The sequence below is a fragment of the Anolis carolinensis genome, chromosome 1 (genome assembly GCF_035594765.1).
Source record: "Anolis carolinensis isolate JA03-04 chromosome 1, rAnoCar3.1.pri, whole genome shotgun sequence".
NCBI lineage: Eukaryota > Metazoa > Chordata > Lepidosauria > Squamata > Dactyloidae > Anolis > Anolis carolinensis.
The window spans coordinates 167167758-167191632 of NC_085841.1; the positions used below are offsets into that span (position 1 = coordinate 167167758).

At 38.9% G+C, this 23875-nt stretch overlaps 2 protein-coding genes across 6 annotated transcripts in view; one reads left to right on the top strand and one right to left on the bottom strand.

The window, feature by feature from the left end:
• flrt3 (fibronectin leucine rich transmembrane protein 3) overlaps positions 1-17935 on the bottom strand; it is a 40946-nt gene extending 23011 nt beyond the window's left edge. Inside the window, exon 1 of the mRNA XM_062969115.1 lies at positions 17820-17935. The gene's annotated coding sequence lies outside the window, so the exon portion shown is untranslated. The remainder of the gene's footprint in view (positions 1-17819) is intronic.
• Positions 1-23875, top strand: part of macrod2 (mono-ADP ribosylhydrolase 2) — a 1355048-nt gene that overhangs the window by 125162 nt on the left and 1206011 nt on the right. The window lies entirely within an intron of this gene.

Consider the following 23875-nt stretch of genomic DNA (forward strand, 5'->3'; position numbering starts at 1 on the left):
GATGGAGAAATTGAATGTTTTCTATATGTGTTGGAAACCGCCCTGAGTCCCTGTAAGGAGATAGGGCGGTCAAAACAAAACAAAAACAAAAACAAAAAAACAATGTATAGATATTGAAACATTTTGCCAGTATTGTATTATTATGACTTTGTCTTGTGGCAAAGTCAAGTGCCATAACATGGTACGGTCAATCTTGTAGTAAATCTGTTCTCTGCTATTTGACTAACCCAGAGTTGACATCTTGTGTTCTACATATTACTGCTCTAGCATGCATGCATTTTTAGAAACACAGAAAACTACACTCTTAATCCCTTAAGGAGTTGCTTCACTGCACTTTGTGTGGAGAGAAATAATAAAAAAGCAAATCACCTGGCAAAGCCAAAGTTGTGCCTGTGAGTAACAGAGAGAGAGAGAGAGACAGTCCATGCCAGAGATTCCTGCTGCCCCAAGGACACATTTATTTTTGTTTTGGATATGCCTGGCACCTCAGAAAACAGCTGTGAGAACAGCCCTTCCTGCTGGTACAGCTAAGCCCTTCCTACTGTTATCCCTTAGTAAAAGCACCTTAGAAATCAAAAGGATTTCTCTCCACAATTTATTGAGGACACTATTTCCTACCTCTCTCTGGATAGACATATCTTTCCATTAATTTAGATGCAAATATTTGTGGTTGCATTAAAAGTGTCTTTCTCCCCTCCCCATATTTAGTACATTCTGTAAGATTGTTGTTTGTTTGGTAGTGATCCTCCATGAAGTGTGTTGCTAATCTTCCAGATCTGAGGTGCTAACTATTCTTGTCCTTTCTTAGATTAGTTGCCTAATGCATATTGGATTTTGCACATACCTATTATATGTTATGATATGTTGTATCCCTTTGAGTACAGCTCTATGAAAAGCATATTTTTACACTAAGTAGCAACATTTCCATTCCATACTTGCCTGCCACTTATTTTGTACTAATGCATTCAAGCAACTGTCTTGCTATATATTTCCCTGTGGTTAGTTTCTTGCCCACTGTAGAGCAAAAAAGTTGCTGTAGTTGAATATTTCCACTCTATTGAACTGCTAATCCCACAGCACCTTTGCTAACCTTTTGTGGTTGCTTCAGCCAATTAGTCATTTTTCCTTTTAAGCCTTCAGCCTTTTTTTAAAAGCCAGACAATTTTGCTTACAGTTTATAAACACGTTCCTTCCTATTTGTGTTTTCCTTCTTTTTTGTAATTAGCCACCATCTTTCCTTTCTCAGCTTAGAAAGTTTCTCTATTTTTGGTCAAATCATGCAAGACCCCTAATCTGTGTATTTTATTCCATTTCATGGATCAACCAGCTCCTTCTATTATTCACAAACAATGACCAGAGAGAGAAAAATCAGGGTTGTATAATCCATTACTCCAGCTCTGCTGCACTGATGGCTGCACACAGTGCTTGCTATTATGTCCACCTTTTTTCAGTCTTTTCCTGGTTGAATTGTAGGTAATACAGATCCGAGTTGCACAGTGTGTATCTTACAGTGGGGCATGCTCTGCTGCTTGGACTTTGGGAAATATCATCCCTATCAGTGGTGAGTATGCCTTGAGTTTAGAAATTACTCTAGTCTAGAGTGGTGGTTGCAGTGGCTATTTCCAGGAGGGTCTTCCACTCTTTGAGAAATTCATTCGTAACCTTCTATTGGCATATATGTCTACCTGAGGAGCTCACTGATCCTTCCCTAAATTTTCAGTCACATTAAACATTACTTCTGCTCATTATCAATTGAAGCTTGTGTTAATTGTTCAATCTGTTCAGTTTTAACAGCCTTGCTCAATGTTAATTGAGATTTCTAATTTTTGCAGGAAATAGGAGGCTATTTCATAATTAAAATTCTTGAAGACCTAACTTGCAGTTGATCGCAGCTAGTGTTAGTGAACTGTATTTGTTCTTTCTCATGACTTACGTGGGAAGGCCCATAGCCCATAACTTTCTGCCTATAATAAAAGGCCCATCAAAATCTGGATCAGACCAGAGCAGGGTTTTATGAGATCTGTGGCTGGCTTTGGCTATTTTCATACATGGAGTAGAGATTATTAGTGCACGTGATCTCTGAATTTTATTTTCAAATAGCAATAGCAGGGGCTGTGGGATATATTTCAAAGAAAGACATTAGTCCAAAGTAGTCCTTGCCTAAGAAAATCCTTTGAAATTCATGGGGTTACCATATGTTGACAGGTGACTTGCAGGCACATGCACAAACCAACTTCGGTAAGGTGTATGACTCTCCTGTGGAGATTAGTTTGCTCTGCCATTTGCTATCTGGAAAACAACATGTCTGAAATATGTATTTTATTGTGAAAGCCATCCCCAATAAAAATGTTGCTAAATACCTTTATGTCCATCCATTTCAAATTTCCTTCCTATTTATCAGGCATAAACTCAGAATATCTTCTTTCTTATATTGCTTTTTCCTTTTCAATTATAGGGATATTTTGAGAACAAAGGCCTACGTGAACTGCATTGCCTTTTTAGTTGTGAGAATTGTGAGAAAAATGACTCACGATTCAGGTTTCTAGTGTTTAATGTCAGCAAGAAAGAAGACCCTGCTATCAGACCAGAAATCAGTTTACAGCTAGCAGAACACAATCCTATCACTTTGGTCTTGTTCAAGGGACTCAGAGACCTGAACTAAATTTGTTGTCCTTAAGAGTGCCATGGCATATCTCTTAGGACTTCATCACACACAATAAAAAATCAGCATTTCTACACATTTAAGAAATAGCAACCCATGATGCCCTTCATACAATGCAAGCTTCAACCGTGGGGTTGAGGTATTTTACTATTTCTAAAGTGTTGGTTTCTTCAACAATTCCCAGGCTAGTTGGCAACTGACTTATTTTTAAATTCCCCGCATAGGGATGGGCAAAATGGCAAATTTCTCTGTGTGATGTTAATCCCTGTTGCCCACTTATGTTGCCTACATGTCAGTAAAACAATGACACTGTGTGTGGAAGAAGCCAAAATTCCAATTTCTCCATATTGCCAATGCAGAGGCTTGGGTAAAGATCAGGGTAAATTTAAAACCACTTCCTACAATCCAGGGTGATTTTAAAAAGAAAGGGATAGTGGGAGGAAATCTCAGTTAAAATGACCCCAGGGAAAGTGCCACCTTTAGAAAGGTGCTTCTGTTTCAGTAGAAGGGTCTTGAAGGCAGTGCTGCCTTAAAGGATGTCTGTTTTTAAAAGTGTGCTCTCTTCCCTTGAAATGGGAAGATTAATCACCTGCCCATGTGATGGGAATTAAGTGGATCGTTGAGTTAGAAGCTGGAGGAAGTGATCTAGCATGATGGGAGTGAGTAAATTCTTCATCTTCTTTCAAGACATAAGCCTATGAAACTCCACTCTTTCCTCCACTTTCCTCCCTTGTATTCTCCAGCTCCATGTGATGAAGTCCTTAGATGACACAGTTGCACATCTGGGGTTTTAGCATGGTGGCGGCCAATTATAGCTATTACCTTGTCATTCTTAACTACTGCTTGTGAAGAATAGAGGAGGTAATATGGTCTCTGAGGATCCATCTCAGATTCTATCCAGGGTCCCTTGTCATTCCTGCAAACAGCGGCTCCCGATCCAGCCTTCCTCCCCATGGAGAGGCCTCTCCATGGGGACAAGGACTGAACCGGGAGGGGTTTGCAGCGCCTCCCAGTCCAGCCTTCGTCCCGCCTGGTAATCCGAGTTATCCGATTGACCGAGTTGCGGTCCGCCGGTTTAACTCGGAGTACCGGGGTTCTACTGTATAATCAAACATTAATCTCATAATAAGAACCCAGAGTTATGAGTCGTGGGAGCTAAAAAAGAATATATCATAGGCCATTGCACTATGTAAAGGATCCATTTTAGGATCCTTCGTATAAAATGCTTTTTGTGTAATATTTACACAAATACTGTGTAATATTTGTGAAAGCCACATAGTCCAGGACTTTGCCAGAGTGACTTGTGATTTTTTTTTTTTTTGCTTCTGTGGAACTCAGTTCAAGTAGTCAAAATATCACTTTCATGACCAAAAAAGATCCTGTAAGACACTTTACACTTAGATTGTGTGCATGCTTGGATATGGGTAAGAAGAGCAAGTATAACAACTTTGTACATTCAGTAAAATTGGTTTGTTCTAAAGTTGTAAAGGCAGCTTTCCTTTCCTCTTTTCCCAGACAAAAGAAGAGGAGATGAGGAGGCGAAAGCAAGTGGGAGTGGATGTTAAGTGATTATTTGAATCATCCCATAAAATTGAGACATGCCAAGTCCCATTCAAATAATCCATGTGAATTTTAAGGTGCTGTAGGGGAAGTAAACAGGAACAGGCAGGGACATAATGTGATAAGAAGATCAAGGAAGGCCTGTCTGTCACTTATCCCAAGCTGCAATGAAATCACAAACTAGTTGGGTGTTGTGTCTGTGGAAAGTTGCCAGCATTCCATCAACGCTATCAGTACATAATCTTGAGCAAAACTTCAAGTTAGCATTCAGGTATAAACCTCTTGACATTATGAACTCTTTCTATGCCTTAAATACATTGCTTGTCAAAATTTGGATAGTCTGGATAAGTCATCACATCACATGTGCCATCACATGGAGTCTATACTCATTTTCTAACTGGATTCCCCACCTTCCTCCTTGCTTTCTACAATTTACAAGGATGGAGGGATAATTATTCCAAATACGTCAGTTTGCTAGTGGTGGAGGAATTAATTACTCAAAAGGTGGCAATTAGGTTGTGACAATAGCTTCTAGCCTTTCTATCCAAATTATGTTTACTTAGAAGTCTTTGCCTAGAAGTAAGCCAAGGTCCCATTCCATTGAACTGCGGTGAAACTTACTTCAAAAGTAAAAGGAATTGAAAGAACAACATTGCCCAAGTTAAGTAATGTTTTTAAAAACCACACCAACACAAGAGTAAGTGCAGCCAAAGGCATAATCCCTAGTTAAGTTTTTTAAAAACCCTTTAGTTAGAAAACTTTCAGAACATATCAGAACTTTACGGGCCATACTCAACAAAAATAGTATTCTGAAAACTCAGTGCACAAAATGTTGATTATGCATTTAACAACAGCCATGCCTTTATAGACTGTGAAAGAATTACATTTATTAAGTAGCTAAAGGGGCATTCTTTGGAAAGTTTGGGGAGGAAAGAGCACAGTTATTAACCTTCAGGAGGAGGAAATTACATCTTAAAATCCTGTGTTTAAGTTACACTGACATAGTGACAGAGGGGGATAAAAGTCAGGAAATTCAAAGTTAAAGCTGAATTCCCTTTCTTAGTCCACATTATTGTCCTTTATCCTTTAACATTTAATTAAAACCTGGTCCTGACCAATTGGTAATAAGCTGTACAGAAAACTGATTATGGGAATTGCTCGACTTCACAGTCTATTGTACTAGACTTCCTCTCCCTTGGATTCCAAGTCTGTCTGCACATCCTCTCTCCTAATGTGAAAAGGGAAAGGGAGAGATCCTAGAATAGATTTTTGTTACCAAATGTCTGGGTTACTGTATAGGGAGGGAGTATTACAAAATGTAAGGCATCTTTGTACAAAGAAAAATACTCAACAGTTTTAACCAAAATTATTAACTAATGTGGCTGCTACTAAAAAAATTAATAGTTTGTTAAACCCTATTATTTTCAAAAACATGGTAAAGTCTGCCTGATTTATGAAGCTGGGGAGGAACAGAGAATATCTTGAGCAGCATTACCACAGCTGCATACTAATTACGAGTCAAATGTGATTGCAACATATCTTTCTTATAAAGTAAATGCTAGCATATGTGTTTGAGCTTCGGTTTTTCATCAAGCCACCATGAACTAAGGAGTCCAGGACACAGAATGGTCTGATGTACCAAAGGAAAAGTAAGGGGAAAATAGATTGTAACTACAATCTGGCTATAAATCAAGTACAATTCTCTGAGCAGCCCCTGTTGCAAAAGGTTTTGGACACACTAATATATAATATGGCCTTCAAAAGACACACAACACAAACTGACTTTGTTGTTAACTGCTATCCAATCAACATCAACCGATGGAACTTTTTCAATGAGAGACCTCCAAGTCACCCTGTCTTCTTTAGCCCTGCTCAGATTTTGCAGACTCAGGGCCACAGCTTCCTTGACTAAGCCTCTCCATCTGAAATGTAGTCTTCCTCTTTTATTTCCAATCATTATAGTGGTTTTGGAAAACCTAACAGGCTTCACAGTTCACATTACACAGTTCTATCTTCCCTCCTACTAAATCCTGGCATTCAGCAGATCGGGAGAATAACAAGAATTGAAAGCATTAAAAACTTCCTATATCTCCATCCATCTCGCAAGAAACAGAAGAGTTTGGAGATTGTGTTCCTTGAGGGCTGGATGGATATCGAAAAGCCACACAAAAGTCTCCCATTGTTTGTAAATTTGCACAGGTTTCCAATTATCAGTAAATTCCTGTTGCTGACTATTAGTATAAAACACCACCATTGCCTGTACAGTAAACTGAGGATAATGCTTTCTTTGCACCACACAATAAGAAATAATTCACTCCATCAAGTATTCTTTCAGTATTTAGAATCTCATCCCATGCTCATTCAGCACTTTTCCCCACAGTTAGGACTTCTCCCTTTATTTCAGTTCTCTTGCCGTTTGCAGCACATTAACTTATGCAAGGCAGGAGCACATTTCCTCAATGGAGTGAGTGTCCTGGATCACCTGACATGTTCATTACTCTGGTTGATTTATTGGGCCTATTCTGCTGACATACCAAACTTTGAATTCAAAGGATCCCCATTTCTAAAAGAACATGTGCATTTACTTTCTTCTTATAACCTTGTCCCACAAATAATTGACCATTTAATCAAACTTATCAAGTCTTTAAAGGCCTTTACATTTTCTACATTAACTGGTTTACATCAAGGTTTAAGAGTTATCTGTATATTGTAGTTTCTTTGCAAAAATAAAGTATGTAGGAATGCCCAAAGTTACAACACTTCTAGTTAATATCAGGGAGCAGTAAACCCACTGTTAATTAGGCCCAGCAGATATCCTCTTGCTATTAGGAGTGCGTATTTCCTCCAGTACCAGAACTACTTGCTCTTCTTACCCATATCCAAGCATGCACACAATCTAAGTGTAAAGTGTCTTACAGGATCTTTTTTGGTCATGAAAGTGATATTTTGACTACTTGAACTGAGTTCCACAGAAGCAAAAAATAAATAAATCACAAGTCACTCTGGCAAAGTCCTGGACTATGTGGCTTTCACAAATATTACAGAGTATTTGTGTAAATATTACACAAAAAGCATTTTACACGAAGGATCCTAAAATGGATCCTTTACATAGTGCAATGGCCTATGATATATTCTTTTTTAGCTCCCACGACTCATAACTCTGGGTTCCTATTATGAGATTAATGTTTGATTATACAGTAGAACCCCGGTACTCCGAGTTAAACCGGCGGACCGCAACTCGGTCAACCGGATAACTCGGATTACCAGGCGGGACGAAGGCTGGACTGGGAGGCGCTGCAAACGCCTCCCGGTTCAGTCCTTGTCCCCATGGAGAGGCCTCTCCATGGGGAGGAAGGCTGGATCGGGAGCCGCTGTTTGCAGCGCCTCCCGGTTCAGCCCTCGCCCCCATGGAGAGGCCTCTCCATGGGGGCAAAAGCTCGATCGGGAGCCGCTGTTTGCAGCGCCTCCCGATCCAGCTCTCGCCCCCATGGAGAGGCCTCCCCGCGGTTGGGAGCACCCCCGTAACGAAGGGGCTCTCCCTCCCTTTGGCGGAGGCCTGGAGCCAGGGAAGTGACTCTCGCTTCCCTGCCTCCAAGCCTTCGCCAAAGGAAGAAAGCCCCTTCGTTCGGCGGGTGGGTGAACGGGGAGGGCCGCAAAAGCCCTCCCCGTTCACCCACCCACCCACCCCCTGCCCGTGCCTTGGCTCCTTCGTCCCGCCAGGGCGGCAACACCGGTGCCCGGCGAGGCGAAGGAGTCAGACCTGCGTGTTGCTAGGTAGATAACAAGCTACCTAGCAACACGCACAGGGCGCTCGCCCCTTGGGAGGTGCCTCCAGCGTGTTGCTAGGTAGCTTACTATCTACCTAGCAACACGCAGGGGCCCCCTCCCAAGGGGCGAGCGCCCGGTGCATGTTGCTAGGTAGCTTGCTATCTACCTAGCAACACGCACGCCAGCGAGCAGGTGAACGGGGAGGGCCTTTACGGCCCTCCCCATTCACCTGCTAGGATTGCACGGAGGCTCGAACGAGCGGGGCTCGAACGAGCGGGGTTTTACTGTACTTCTAAGTCTTGTCCTGTGAAACAAGGCATTTACTTGACTTTCTTAAATGTTTCAGCTGTCTTTTGTTCTCAATAGTGGTCCTTCATGGGGCAAAATTACAGCTTCAAAGGGAAATGTAATGCATCATCTCAGATAACTTGAATGGAATAGTGTCCAAAGTTCTTCTACTTTCTAACCTTTCAATAAAAAAATTCAAGGAAGTTTGTTTTATTTTACTGATAGTTATAGTTATAACAATATGGCTTCAAATAAGTTCTTATTTTTAACAAGAATCTCTTACACCATGAACTGTGGAGAACTGATTTAGGTTAGAGAACAATTTGTGATTCCTCGCAAATGCATATTTTGCTCTTTTACAAAATTAAAAATCATCTTCTGGTTACTTCTGGTTACTTAAAAAGAAGGTTAGCATGGGACCACTGAAAAAGGAATTGATCAGAAAACTGCATTCTCTGGTATTTTTTAACTAAAATTGCTTTGTAGGCTGATTCTTCTTATCAGTCAGGGCAATGTGCTATGGGATGATGTGAGCAAGAGCCTTTTCTTGATTTTATTGGATATGGTCCTTGGCTATGGGCAGGAATCTAAATATTTAAATGAATGAATGAATAGGTTTAGGGGATCTGGGCGACCTCATGTCCTCACAGGAGAGATCCAGGGGGAATACAGCTCATGACACATATTATTCCTACTCCACTTCAAGTGAGAGTTAATAAACTAAGATCTGAAACCATGTCAGGGATGGCAAGTCAGGGATGGCAAGGTGTAACCTGTAGACTGCCTGTCACCCCCAGGGCCATTTTGTAGCCACCAATGGATCAACATTTTATTTATTTGTTTTTTTTTTAAAAAATGTTTTATTTGAAAATGCTCCAAATAATTTCTTGGGGGTGTGAAGGGCATTTCTACTATATTTATGGGCCTAGAAAGACCTTTTCCGAAACAAGAAATGAATAGAATGTGGTATCTACTCATTTTGATCTCAAAAAGGTCAGTCTTGGGTCTCAGTCCCAAATTATGGTGGAAATGTCCCCCTTTATCCCCATTGTGGGAGTGAGTTTGGTGCAGGTGTAGCACTCCAAAGTCTGCTGTGGAATTAAGGTGTCCCCGCCTTTCCATAGTTGCCAGCCTCTGATTTAAGAGATTGCCAGTATCATGTCACTTTTTTTTATAAAATTTAGTTACAATTGTATTGATTTATGAAATGGCAAGATCATGTATATGAAAAACAAAATTATGTATATAAAACTGGCATTTAAATTAAATGAGGAACTGAGATGCCAAGAATGTAATTGACTTTCCATTGCAAAGCTCTTCAAGAATGCAACTTGGAATTAAACTACTTTTGACATAGAGAGCTAAAATATTTTGAAGGAGTGCTAATCAGATGGGCTAGATTAGTGGTTTCATCAAACCTACTACATTTTGGCATGATGGGCATGCCATGAGATAAAACAGAAGAAATTTCAGGTGAAAATGCATGATTGTTTTGAACATAGTGGCACTGTACATTAGCCCATTTCCCACCGTAGACTCTTGACTGCCTCTTAAAGTTACTCCACAAAAGTTGGGAGATAGAGCTGTGTTCAATGTATTTATGAACATTTACAATCTATCCATCTATAATAAAAGTATTTGTATGTATGTATCTATGTTTGTAGGCAGGCAATTTCTGAGATACCTTCCACTTCCAGAAAGCACTGTGGCTCTCACCGATTATGGATCTGGATCAAACATGGCACACACACACACAGACATATACACCGAAGACCAACAGAAATTACTGAAGGGATTTGGGGTGGGGTTGACCTTGTATTTTTGGAATTATTCACCCCACACCCAGAGAGCCCTCTGATTCCCACCAACAACTAACTTGGTACTCATACTCAACATGACCAACTTTGAACATTGGCTACATTTGTGGGAAATTGATCCACGATGTTGGGATTGTAGTTCACCATAATCAAAAAGCATTGTCAACCTCACAAATGACAGATTTGGACCAAACTTGGCACACACACCCTAGTATAACTAACCTTGAATACTGATGAGGTTTGAGGGGAATTGAGCCATAATGTCTGGAGTTGTAGTTCACCCACATCCCCCTGAGCGGAACCATTCCATGTGGTGCCTGGAAGCATGGGCGCCTTGATCACTTCATTTTTAGGCCTGTTCATAAGGTTATTTGAGGTGCTGATTCAGAAAATTGCATTGGATAGACCACATCAGCTCTAGATTATTAAATAAGATTTTCTGTGGGTGAGCAGATGGTGATTACTGGATGGCATATGTTCTGTATCAGAAACTAGAGCTGATGTGGTCCATCTAATGCCATTTTTTGAATCGGCACCCCTGATAACCAAACCAAATCTGAAGTTGAACAAAAACTGATTCATAACCGCTGAGCTGCTGAACTTGCTGACCTAAAGGTCGGCAGTTTGAATCCGAGGAGCAGGGTGAGCTCCCACTGTTAACCCCAGCTTCTTCCCACCTAGCAGTTCGAAAACATGCAAATGTGAGTAGATCGATAGGTACCGTTCCAGCGGAAAGATAATGTCACTCCATGCAGTCATGCCGTCCACATGACCTTGGAGGTGTCTACGGACAATGCCAGCTCTTTGGCTTAGAAATGGAAAAGAGCACCAACCCCCAAGTCGGACATGACTAGACTTAAGGTCAGGGGAAAACCTTTACCTAACCCTTTTGGTACTAATGTTGGAGAGTGGTCCCTGGTCAAAGTGGTCTTTGGTCAATGTGATCCCTAGCCAAAAAAAGTTTGGGAACCACTGTTCTAATGGGAGCATTTGTAAAAACAAAAGCAAACAATGACTATTTCTAATAAATAGCATTACAAAAGACCAAACCCGGGCATTGTCGAGCACATAAGCTACTGATACCATAAAAGCAACATTTCATAACAAGTGCGTTTTGAATAGTGTCTAGTTCTTTCTTCTGTAAATGAAGTTGGATAGGATTTAATTTTTTTCCCCAGTTGGAGCCAACAAGTTCTGCAAGGCCTTACAGCTTGGAGCAGAAGTCAACTCCACACCCAACTCATTTCACACATCCTAAGGGCTTTTGGGCTTGCTTTTCTCAAATAGCAGCTTGTCATGTCACATAAATAAAACATACCCATTGTGATCCAAATGATGGGTGGGGTGGCGTCTGTTGTTTCCTAAAGGAAAAGTCAAACTTTTCAGTAAGTGTGATGGTTAAGCCCTTTGTACACCCAAGGAACTCTTTGAATATTGCCCCTTATCTTTCGATATCTTCATTTTAGCTGATATACTGAAAGCTGTACAGTTCTACAAGCGTCTTATTATTTTCAGTAATACATACCTTTATAATGAACAGGAAACAAAGCTATGCATGCAATATTTGCTTTTCTACTATGTACTGATAAGTCATGTGCTTGAAAGTTTTTGAGTGATTTTATTTTGGCCATATAATTTCATTCCAGGATAAATTATAAAATATATATGAGAGAAAATGAACAAAAACTAACTTTTGTCATCATGCTTATCATATAACAATAAGCAATTTGTGCAATTGACCCACTGACCTTAGCTCCTAAGAAACTGTCACATTTCCCCTTTGCTCCTTTGTCCAGCTGAACAATGTGACTTAAAGTACTGCAGAGCTTGAAAGTTTCTCAGCATTGTAAGGTCAAGCTTTGGTCACCATAGCTACAATTTGGATCTTGGGGTCAAGGGTCAAATAGATTAATGATGTCAGACACATCTTTAAATGGTTCTAACACTGTTTCACCATGGGGTAAGCAGCTGAGCATATTTGATATGACAAAGGCCTCCTTAAGTCTTGCTAATAGGAGGATCGCTGGAGACATCTGATGGAATAGACTTTCCTATTGTTCAGAAATGTTCAATATTAAGCGATGGCGGGCATTGGCAGTGAACTGCTTTGATTCAAATTGGCATAAGTAGACTGCTGTTAAAGGGCTTAGCACTAACATTGCCCCTTTTCCCTAGCTATTCAAGTTCTTTGTACAGCATTCAGATCTGTTTGGCTAAAAATCACCAAAAGGACAAGAAGAGGTTTGAGGAACACAGGGCAAGTAAAACTTGACTTTCTGTTGCTTTGCAGAGTTCTCGTGGAGGGTATGACAACAATTTAGGATGACACTTAGAGCCCTTCCAAACAGACCCTATATCCCAGAATCTGATCTTAGGTTTTCTGTTTATCCCAGATTATCTGCCTGTGGGGACTCATATAATTCAGGATAAAGCAAAAAACCTGGGATCAGATCCTGGACCTGTCTGGGAGGGCTCTTAGATTTTTCTTAGTGCAAGCCATCTGCAAGGATATAATTAAGAGGGCAGGTATATATGTATTTGGAGCCTCGGAGGTGAAGTGTGTTAAAGCACTGAGCTGCTGAACTTGCAGACCGAAAGGTCGCAGGTTCAAATCCTGGGAGCGGAGTGAGCGCCTGCTGTTAGCTCCAGCTTCTGCCAACATAGCAGTTCGAAAACATGACAATGTGAGTAGATCAATAGGTACCGCTCTGGCGGGAAGGTAACGGCATTCCATGCAGTCATGCCAGCCACATGACCTTGGAGGTGTCTAGGGAAAATGCCAGCTCTTCGGCTTAGAAATGGAGATGTGCACCAACCTCCAGAGTCAGACACGACTGGACTTAACGTCAGGGGAAACCTTTACCTATATATATGTATTTAGAGTGCAATACGGGGAGGAAGAGTAACCCAGATGAGGAGATACTAAAAAGTGAAGCATTGCTCTTAGCTCATTGGAGGTTCTTGTCAGCTTTCCTCTTTGTTTATTACTAGCCTCCATGCATTGCCTTTGTGCTTCTGGCTTTATTCTATTTACATTATTTGTTACTCTTGAATGATAAAGGTAGGATTATTTTAAAGTTTTACTAAATCAGGGCACAGATGCTATCTTCTCTGCTTTCATCAAAAATGTCTAAAGGGAGTCTGTTCAAGATTTGTTTTGTGCAGTTTCTGAAGCTGTGCTAACATTAAGCTCTACCACAAGCAAGATATGAATTATCAGTCACATCAGGAAAAGTTCCTCAGTCATCCTAGGAGTACACATCAGGGGTCCTCCACACTTTTTCATTCAAATTGGGAATATGTTCCAGAGCTTCGCCATTATGCTTTTATGTACAGATAGCTCCATTGGGTTGAAGTGATACAGATATATTTCCACTATTAAATGATATATATACAAACACTTTTTTGTTCTTGTAAACCTGTAAACAGCAAACCTGCATGATTTGTAGTCTGCTTAAGTTAACCCATCACACCATTATTGTTGGAATTGTGTTAGTATAATTGAACTGTTATTACACACATTTAATTAATTTCTTATTTCTTGCTCCCTTTAAAGGTGTACAGTGAGAAATCTAGGTTCATAAAAGGAAAATGCACTGGACATCCTATTGCAAATATCTGTGGGATAATGGAGCACACCAAATAACTTTAGAGGAATATCAATCTATGTCAGATTATACCAAAACCTTCGATTCTTATTAATGAAAAACTTTGGAACATGCTAAAAGAAATGGGCATGCCACAATATTAAATTTACCTGATTCATAACCTATATTCAAGACAAAAAGCCATTGTGAGGACAAAATATAGAAAACAAAACAGTTTTAGCTTGGTAGGCTGTCTGACAAGGCTGCATTTTATTACCCTAACTGTTTAAATTATTTGCAGAGCATGTCATATGAAAAGCTGGATTAAACCTGGAGGAAAGAGGCATGAAAACTGGAAGAAGTAATGCCAATAATTTAAGTTATGCAGATGACACTGTACTACTAGCAGAAAATAGTGAAGACTTGGAACAACTGCTGATAAAAGTTAAGAAAGAAAGTGCACAAGTATGGTTATAACTGAACATTCAGAAAACAAAAATAATGACCACAGATGAGTTACATACCTTGAAACTAGACAGTGAAGAGACTGAAGTAGTTTAAAGATTTTTTTATAATTTTGCTAAGTCATTAAGCAAAATGGAAACAGCACTCCTGAAAATCAGGATAAGACTTAGACTTGGAAAGCCATCCATGAAAAAACTAGATAAGAAACGGAAGAAATGTCTTTAAATATTGAAGCCAGTCTTATTTTGGCCATAGTAATTGAGTGTGAAAGCTGGGGAGTACAGAAAGTTGTCAGGAAGAGACTTGTTTGAAATATGGTGCTGAAAGATACCACAATCTGTCAGACCGACAAATACATTGATCCTAGATCTAATCAAGCCTGAAATCTCCATAACATTTCCCTGATTGCCAAAGTTGCTAAAACGAGGCCGTTGTAGTTTGGCTATACCATGAGAGGACATGAATCTTTGGAAAATGTGATAATGCTTGGTAAAGTGGAAGCAGAGGAAAACCAAATTACGGGTGGATTGTCTCAAGAAAGATATAGTCCTGAGTTTGTAGGACCTGAGCAAGGCTGTTGATAGGTAGTCTTGGAGGTTTTCCACTCATATTGTGAAAACCACCTAATGGCAACTACTAATAGACAACAACTAATAGAGCCCATCATTGAGTTAAAACAAAATTAGAACAACGTCAGTAGAGAAAAATGCTTATTTGCGGGTTAGTATGAAGATCTATCTTTTCTGTCTAGTTTTTGCATGGCCTCTATCAATTTGGCCTAGTGTAATCTGATCTGCTCTTCCTGTTGAACTATCATTTTTATCTACCTGATTTGACATTATCAGACTTCCTTATGTGTGTAATATGTGTACTGTATTCCTTTTAGCTGAGTATTATTATTTTTTAAGCCAAGAAATTGAAAATATTGACTGAATGAAGTTTGAGGCCTCACTCCAGTAAATTAATGCAATTCAATTGAATCATCATCGGAGCCCCCAGATGGCGTAGTGGACTAAGTGACTTGAAGGTTGGGCTGCTGACCTGAAAGCTGCCAGGTTCGAATCCCACCTGGGGAGAGCGCGGATGAGCTCCCTCTATCAGCTCCAGCTCCATGCGGGGACATGAGAGAAGCCTCCCACAAGGATGGTAAAACATCAAAAAACATCCAGGCGTCCCCTGGGCAACGTCCTTGCAGACGGCCAATTCTCTCACTCCAGAAGTGACGCAAGTTGCTCCTGACACGGAAAAAAAAAATTGAATCATCATCATCTGGAAATACCTCAGGCTTGTGAGTTGTTTAAAACAATTTATTGGGACCCACAATAGTTTTCTGTGCTATTTTGTGGAAAGAAGACAGATGCCAGTTATGTTGCAATGGTCTTGATTTAGACTGGTGTGAGGTGGTTCGCAGAATTGTGATTTGTCCCTCAATCATCTTGTATGTTTTGTGAGAAACTGAGCTTAAGCTACCAAACATAAAGCTGCAAAATATAAACCAGTGGACATTGACAAGTAACATGACCTGTCACTAATGCATTAATCAAAACCTTTCTCCAGGGCAATAATACTGGAAGCAATCTTATTTGTTGGGAAATTATATTATGGAGTTAACTGTTGGTATATTGCAGAGGGCCTTGACAGCTTAAAGGTTTCAGATCATACCAACTGCAGTCTTGGAAGAACAGCAACAAGACGGGAGTCTGTTACATTTGTGGTTGAGAATGGAATAAAAGGCCCGTGTCTCTATCATTTGAAGTGGGATTAATTGAGAGGATAGAAAACAACACTCATAATTTTCTATAAGTTGCTGGGTGGGCAATTGGATATTATCAGTACATTATGGTAAGGCTAAATTTACTCTGACATTATTAAAGGTAAATGAAGCAGGAGAAACATGATGGTTTTAAGATAATACAATTACATATAATAATAATAATAATAATAATAATAATAATAATAATAATAATAACAACAACTTTATTTTTGTATCCCACCACCATCTCCCCAAAGGGACTTGGAGTGGCTTACAAGCGGAATGAGCCCAACAACAACAGGGTTAACCATCTAAAAACACATTTTAAAAAAATAAAATACATACGACAATCTAATTCAACTGTTAAAAACGATAAAGACATCCTTAAAATAAATTAAAACAAACCTCAATACCCAGAACCAGGGATATGGTGGGCAAATCAGAATTTAGAGAGGGCTGGGCGTGGATTTGTGTAAAAGCAGATTATAGGGCCAGGGTTGGGGGTAAAGTGCTAAGTTCAGTCTAACAGCCAATTAGAGCTGGACATTCATGGACAGGGGTCTAACTGTTATCAAATTCACATTGAAACATCAATGTTTTGAGGTCCCTGCAAAAGGTAGACAGAGTGGGTGCTAGACCAATCTCCCTGGGGAGGGAGTTCCAGAGCCGGGGGGCCACCACCAAGAAGGCTCTCTCTCTCTCTTGTCCCCACCAACCGTGCTTGTGTCAGTGGTGGGAGTAAGATCTGCCTCCCGGGCAGATCTTAGACCCTATGCCAATTTATAGTGGAAGATGTGTTCGTTAAGATAGGCAGGATCCAAGCCGTTTAGGGCTTTGTAGGTGATAACCTGCACTTTGAATTGGGACTGGAAATTTAACGGCAGCCAGTGGAGCTGCTTTAGTAAGGGCGTCATCCACTCCCTATAATATGCTTTCAACTTTTTAAAATGTGTGTTAGTTGAGGTTTATTGTGAAGTATAATTTTTGTTTCATTTCAGTTGTAGTAAATAAATAAATATGACTTCATCTCCTTCTTAAATCAGTAGTTATTGTATTACATTTTGTACAACATAGGAACAATTGACTAGGTACTGTTTATTTTTGCTTTTAACCTGCACATTTGAACATTACTGTGTTTGCTTTAGCAGTCAAATGAGGATGTTGAGGCTTTTTTGAGCAAATGTATTACAAATGCTTAAATACGTATTTAGCACTTCAGCTTGATTTTTCATGTAGTCTAGCTCTAGGAAATAAAATGCCCTCTGTTTTCTAATGTCAATCACATTTAACACAATTCAGGTTGCTATAGGTAATAACTTGGGATGTGATGGTGGTTGATACCTAACTTTGCTTGTAAGACAGCAGCAAATTACTAGTTCTTGGAATCTCAGGCCATCTCATAGTTTTCAGTACCACCTGAACATGGATGACACATTGTGCTACCTTTTAAAATTAGAACTGATATCTCTGGTGCCTCCATATGATGCTTGCAGGTATTATGATTCCCATTACTGGAGTATTTTATTATACACTGACTCTTTTTGAGAAGCTGGAAACTGTGGCTTTTTCTTTGATTCCTCCCTTCACATACCTGGCCATGTTCAGTCTATTCTCAAATTATATTGCCTTTCCATTTATAACACTTCCTTCCTCCATGGCTTTAGTCCTCCTTTTTTGCCGTCCATTGGCAAAAACTCTTAATTCACACCTTGGGCTGCAATTTTCACCTTCAGGGTTGGAAGTTTTCTATCTGTCCATCCTGTGTCTCTAGTTTCCCAGTTTTTGAGAAGCACTGTGCTGCCAAAGCTATTCATATCTCTCTGACCATGTTAGATCTCCCCTCTTTACAATCTTTCATTATGCTACTATCTACTACCTACCAAACACCACTTTAGAGTCTCTTAGAGTCTCGTTCTTACCTTTGAAGCTCTCCATGGCCTTGTCTCCCACTGAGCTTATCTCATTGCTTTCATTCCCAGCATCTCCTTGTATGTGACCTTCATTTCTTCAGTATTGTGACCTCAGCTATCCAAAGGTCTCCTGCTCCCTCAGGGAGGGGCCTCCTGCTTTGTGTCTCTGATGGCATTTCTCTTCTTAAAATCCATGTGAGGAAGACATGGACTTAAGTTATCTAGATGAAGATCCATTTGCTCTGAGAAAAACAAACCTGTGGTGCTATGTAACCAACAAATAATTTACAGCTGGTAGCAGTTGGTTACCCTTCCAGTGCTGCTTCTTTTGTTCTACTACTGTGAGACAACTGTAAAAATAATGAACTCTTTAGAATCCATGCACCAAATCTCTGTTGTCCAAGTTGGAGTTACCAATATTGAGAAGGTCTTAATTAAGGTGATCATTACAAACTAAGAGGTGGATAATGAATTTGAGAATAGATTAATAAATAGATTTTTGACTTTTGAATTAACAACCAAACATAGGTAACCTAACTCTATTGATTACAAGATTAGAACATTGTGAAGAATTCAACAGTGAAATATGCTGCCTCGGATCATGTTGGAGCCTCCTTCTCTGGAGGTTTTTAAGCAGAGGCTGAATGGACATCTGTCATGAATGCTTTGATTGTGTGTTCCTGCCTGGCAGAATGGGGTTGAATTTGGTTGCCTTTAATCTCTACGAACTCTATGACTTTGTGATACCTAATTTCCAAATTTTACTTGCTTTCATTTTTTTAAAAAAATGAAATGATTAGAACATAAACATTTAATTCCTTTATTCTAGGTTCTTATTGAAGAGTTTTGATTTTAAAGTGCTTTAGATTTATGTTTCCTCATTAATAAGACATTTATACAGAAATAGAAGCAGTTAAAAATATCTAAACTTGCTTCTGCTTTTATGAAAATTGTTCAAAATTGTGAGAAGAGTACTTGAGAGTTATGTGAGTTTTTATTTTCATGACTGACTATAATGTAAGCTGCTTGCTAAACTTTTGTATACTGACTTGAAATTGGAACACAGAGAATGAAAATAACAAATTCTGTCTCTATCAAAAAAGCAGTGAGAAGCATGAGTGTTTTTCTTTTATGCAGACTAAGATATGATAAGTAGTTTTGTCCATTTCTGAAGGCACTACATAGGTATCTAATATACTTAGTTAGATTTTTGTGTGATATTTTAGATTCTGTACTGATCTCATTCTAAACATGCCATCTCATTGTTAATACTAACTTCCATTACCTTTTAATGTGTTGGCTGAACTTTTAAATGGGTATTGAAAACAGCTTTCATCGTGGTCTGTTCTAAAATAAGTATATTAACATGAGACTACCGTTGTGTTCATTTTATCCAAATGCTATAGTCATGACTAATATGACCCATCAATTGTATTCCACTTGTCATGTGTTAAATTTAAAAAGGATATATGTGTAATATATATATATAAGAACACTTTAATGGAGAGTTTCCTTTTCCAATTCTTAAACTTACAATTAAAATTAGAGCTGTGGGTGGCCACTTACTATTTCAAGAAATGCTAATACACTCTTGGCTATGCACTTTAGTGAAATACAGTAGAGTCTCACTTATCCAACATAAACGGGCCGGCAGAATGTTGGATAAGCGAATATGTTGGATAATAAGGAGGCATTAAGGAAAAGCCTATTACACATCAAATTAGGTTATGATTTTACAAATGAAGCACCAAAACATCATGTTAGACAACAAATTTGGCAGAAAAAGTAGTTCAATACGCAGTAATGCTATGTAGTAATTACTGTATTTATGAATTTAGCACCAAAATATCACGATATATTGAAAACATTGACTACAAAAATGCATTGGATAATCCAGAACGTTGGATAAGTGAGTGTTGGATAAGTGAGACTCTACTGTAGCTCCATTTCAGCACTGGGTAAAACGTAATCTCGTTCTTTGTGTTATACATGGCTTGATGTTAGTAAAAGTTGGCACTTTTAAATATCAAAAATGGACCATTCTATCTTTCATTCATTTCTTGAATCTGGACTCTGAAAAGAACAAAACAGAACTGGACTGCAAACATCCCAAGCATTTTAACAGGAAGAAGGCTTGAGTAACCAATCTACTGTCATGTTGAATCATCATGGTGCGATTCAACTATAGGAACTATAGCAAAACTACTGAGTTGGAACTCTTAAGAGCTCTTCAAATAGATACCATTTTCACAAATGTATTAGAGGAGACACAGCTATCCCTGGAGATACATTTTCCTTGAAGATTGCAATATGTGAAAGAAGCTTTCACTATTTGGAGTTGCATTTCCTGGAAGCCAGTTCCTTGATTCAGCAGCCAGATCCTTATGGGAAAGCCTATCAAATGAGGCATGGTTACGATGTAGAGTGAATTTCCAGAATTTGGATGCAAGGTTTAAGGACCAGAGCTAACCTTTCTGGAATTCAGCTTCCACAGTAGCTTACTCTGCATAGTCAACAACATGATGTCTGAGATATCCTGAAGAGTTAAGTTTTTTCAAACTGCTCTTCTACTAACAGTGCTGTTGCTCAGAAAATCTCCAATACTTTGACAATTTAGGACTTGATGGGATGGCTTTCGCTAAGGACTCATGTTCCAGATAAAGTAGGTTAGATTGAGATGTTCTTCTGCTGCTTGCAGGCACTCTGATCTGTCAGCAAATAACAAAAATAACCAGTAACATTGTGAAGGAATGTTAATCCTGAAATGAGCAGCTGCCTCTTGCATATTAATGGTCATGATTTTTTCTAGCCCAAAATATTTATTTATTATTTATTTATTTACTACATTTATATGCTGCCCTTCTCACCCCAAAGGGGACTCAGAGCGGCTTACAAATTACATTCACATACAATACATTATATTATTAGCATAGTACAATACTAGCATTAAATTACTATATTATACTATATCATTACATTGTAATATTATTAGTAATATTATATTTAATATATAATATATAAGTATTATATCATAATACATTCTAATATTATCAATATTATATGTATTTATTTATTTATTTATTTATTTATTTAAATAGTTAAAGGAATTGCTTCTGAAGCTGTCCTAGCATAGTCATTGTGGCCCGAGTGAAGAAAGTAGGTACACATCACATGGTAAACATCTTGTGTGTTGCAAGAGGCCCAAACTAGGCTGATGCTAACCTAGGACAATGATGATGCATTGAATGAATTATGTGTTCAACATCATGCAAGCAATTGGGCGTTTGCAGAGGAACGCAACAAGAACAACAAAACTGCTTATGTAACAGTTGGTAACAAATCCCCTAAACAGGATTGATACTTATCTTGGCCTCATTTACTCCACAGAGGATGTCCCTGATTTTAACACTGGTGCTCACTGGTCTGTACACCCTTGCAGCTAGCTGTCACTTGGGATCAAGAATGCAAGGCAGCAAAGCAAAATTAATTTCCTTTATTTCAAATTCAGAAGTGCAGTGCCACGCCATAGAATTCTTGACAAATTCCAATTAACAAACGGGAATTGGGAATATATTCATTTAAAATAGGGTCAGGGAAACATTTGGATGCAGGGAATGGTTTGGTCTATTCGCACAGACATCGCTAGGAGCTGGATAACATCCTCACATCAGTAAACCCCTGACTGAAGAACTGGCATGAGCTTTCCCAATTTGTCTTTCCTCCACCTTCCTTTTATGGGACCACAGTGATTACAAAAGGCAGCAGAGTTCCTTCTCCAAACAATCATATGAGAAGAGAAGGGGCTAAAAGGAAGGGTTCTTTGAGTGCATTATGATGGTGGATGTGGGTGTGGTAGCTTTGTTCTTTTAAGTAAATAATGGGTGCTTTAGTATAGCTGGCCATTTTGCAAGGTAAATTAATTGAAGCAAAATGGTCTTATGTAGTAGACATTAGAAAAAAAAACAAATCATACAGGTAATCCACAACTTTCTTAATATGCAGCAATCTAGTGTTTTCTAATCAGATTACTTCTGAAAAGATGGGTTGTGATCACAAGCTTCTTATGGTAATAATGTCAGAGCAACTCATGTATATCTACTACTGGGAGTTTTTAAAATCCATACTGTGAGTGGTTTCCACTGGCTGAGCAAATAATGATTTGTAAGATTATTTAAAATGTGTTAAAACTAAGAAATATTGTCATGTGCCTGGGGCAATGGTTGATTAGAGCATTGGAACCTGCTTGATTAGTTTATGATGAAAAATGGCCAAGGATAGTGAAAAGACAGCAATAATCCATGTTTAACAACCATATTCATTGAATAATAGAAGCACTCTCCTTTTGAAGGGTCCTGATTTCGGTATTTAAGAATTCATTGCATAATAGTCACACCCCATAGCTCCAAGGAGCAGGCACGCAGGTGGGTGAAGGCTTTTCTCAATGGGCACCAGTGGAGGGAGTTTTGTCTGCTCTTGTCGACAGGCACGTGGCTTACTGGGAAGAGCTACAAGACCATCTTTGGCTTTTGGCAGCTTAAGGAATCTTCGTAGGCTTTGCTTGCCCACTTTCACCACCGGGCAAGACCTATAGGGCCTCCTTTAATTTCCACTTGGGAGAGGCCCCATGGTCCTCCAAAAGTCCTCTGTAATCCCCTTTTTTGAAGGGGAAGAAAGTGAGACTAATATGCTGTGAAATGTTTTGGAAAGTTTTCTCAATGCCAGACCTCGGCAAGCACATCCAGCATATGGAAATTATCAGTGCCATTGTTATTTTAATGTGGACAAATAACAAAGTGAAATGAAATACCAGCCAATTCAATTATTTTTGTGAAGAAGATAATGGAAAGGTGAACAACGTAATTTTTGAAGGATTAATATGGAAGGAAATGACAGTAAAATGGAATGAGCTGTTTATGAAAAGAAGAGTAAAGACGGTGTTGGAGGAGAAATAAAAATCTTAACGCTGGTTATTTTTATTGTATCTGTTTAATTATTTCATTTCCTTCCTTTCTCTCCTGGCTCTGATGAGAGTCAGCATCCATCATAAAATATTTTTTCTTATATCCTACACTTTAAAAACAAAGAGCAGATGACAAATATTGTGAGTACTTTTGATGTTAGTTAAGTTATGGTGTATAAATCAGCTTGCTTATGTTGTCTACTCACATGATCATTTCAGACACTGTTAGACTGCTGTGATGGCTGTCCCATGGCAGGTATATTAGGAATTATAGGTAGGACCCTGAGAATTAAATATTTGGGAATCATCTCCAAGCCTTTAAGGTTCTAGCAAAAGGATGAATAGATCCAACCCAGCAGTTTTGAAGGTGGAACATAAAATGATAGTCGCCTTTTAAAAATCACTTTGAAGGAGTACACAGCAGAAGAGCACCCAGATGAGGATAATTCCATGGAGAGTAGTCATCTTTGTTCAGTGATGTAAGTGGATGATTATCTGTTTTAAGTATGCACCTAGGCTTGCTTGTAAGAGAACAAACAGAACACTATATTGCAGTGTGGTGTTTCAGCTGGAGGTTATTGTAACACTTCATTTGGGAGGACAATTGCCCTTTCCAGGTTGTTTTGCAGTTTCTAATACATTTTAAAAATCACCCTTTAATCCTGTTTGCACTTCCAAATGAACTAATCCTTGAGTTGGACGTGTTATTGGTTCTTTGTATGAAATCGTTGACTCAGAACCTATAGCCTAACCAGATGTGTTTGCAAAGTGACAAGTCAAATTTATCTTAGGAAGGAAGGCAAAGCCAGTATAGTTTCCCTCTGCACCAGCATAAATAAGAATGGAAACAATTTGTGAAATAATATGTGTGTGTGTGGAGAGAGATTTTATAGAAATAAGCTTCTGGTAGTAAATAAAATAAATATTTGTGTCATACACTTCTCAGCGTAAAAGGAAAAAATGTGTTGATTTCAATTTCATGACTTTTCTTGAGGCTTTGAAAAATGTATTTTGGATGTTAATAAAGTGTTGTTTTTTAAGTTGGCCAGTCTTTCAGGGCAAAAACCTTAAGCACCTTTGTAGAACACTATTTAACCTTTGAATA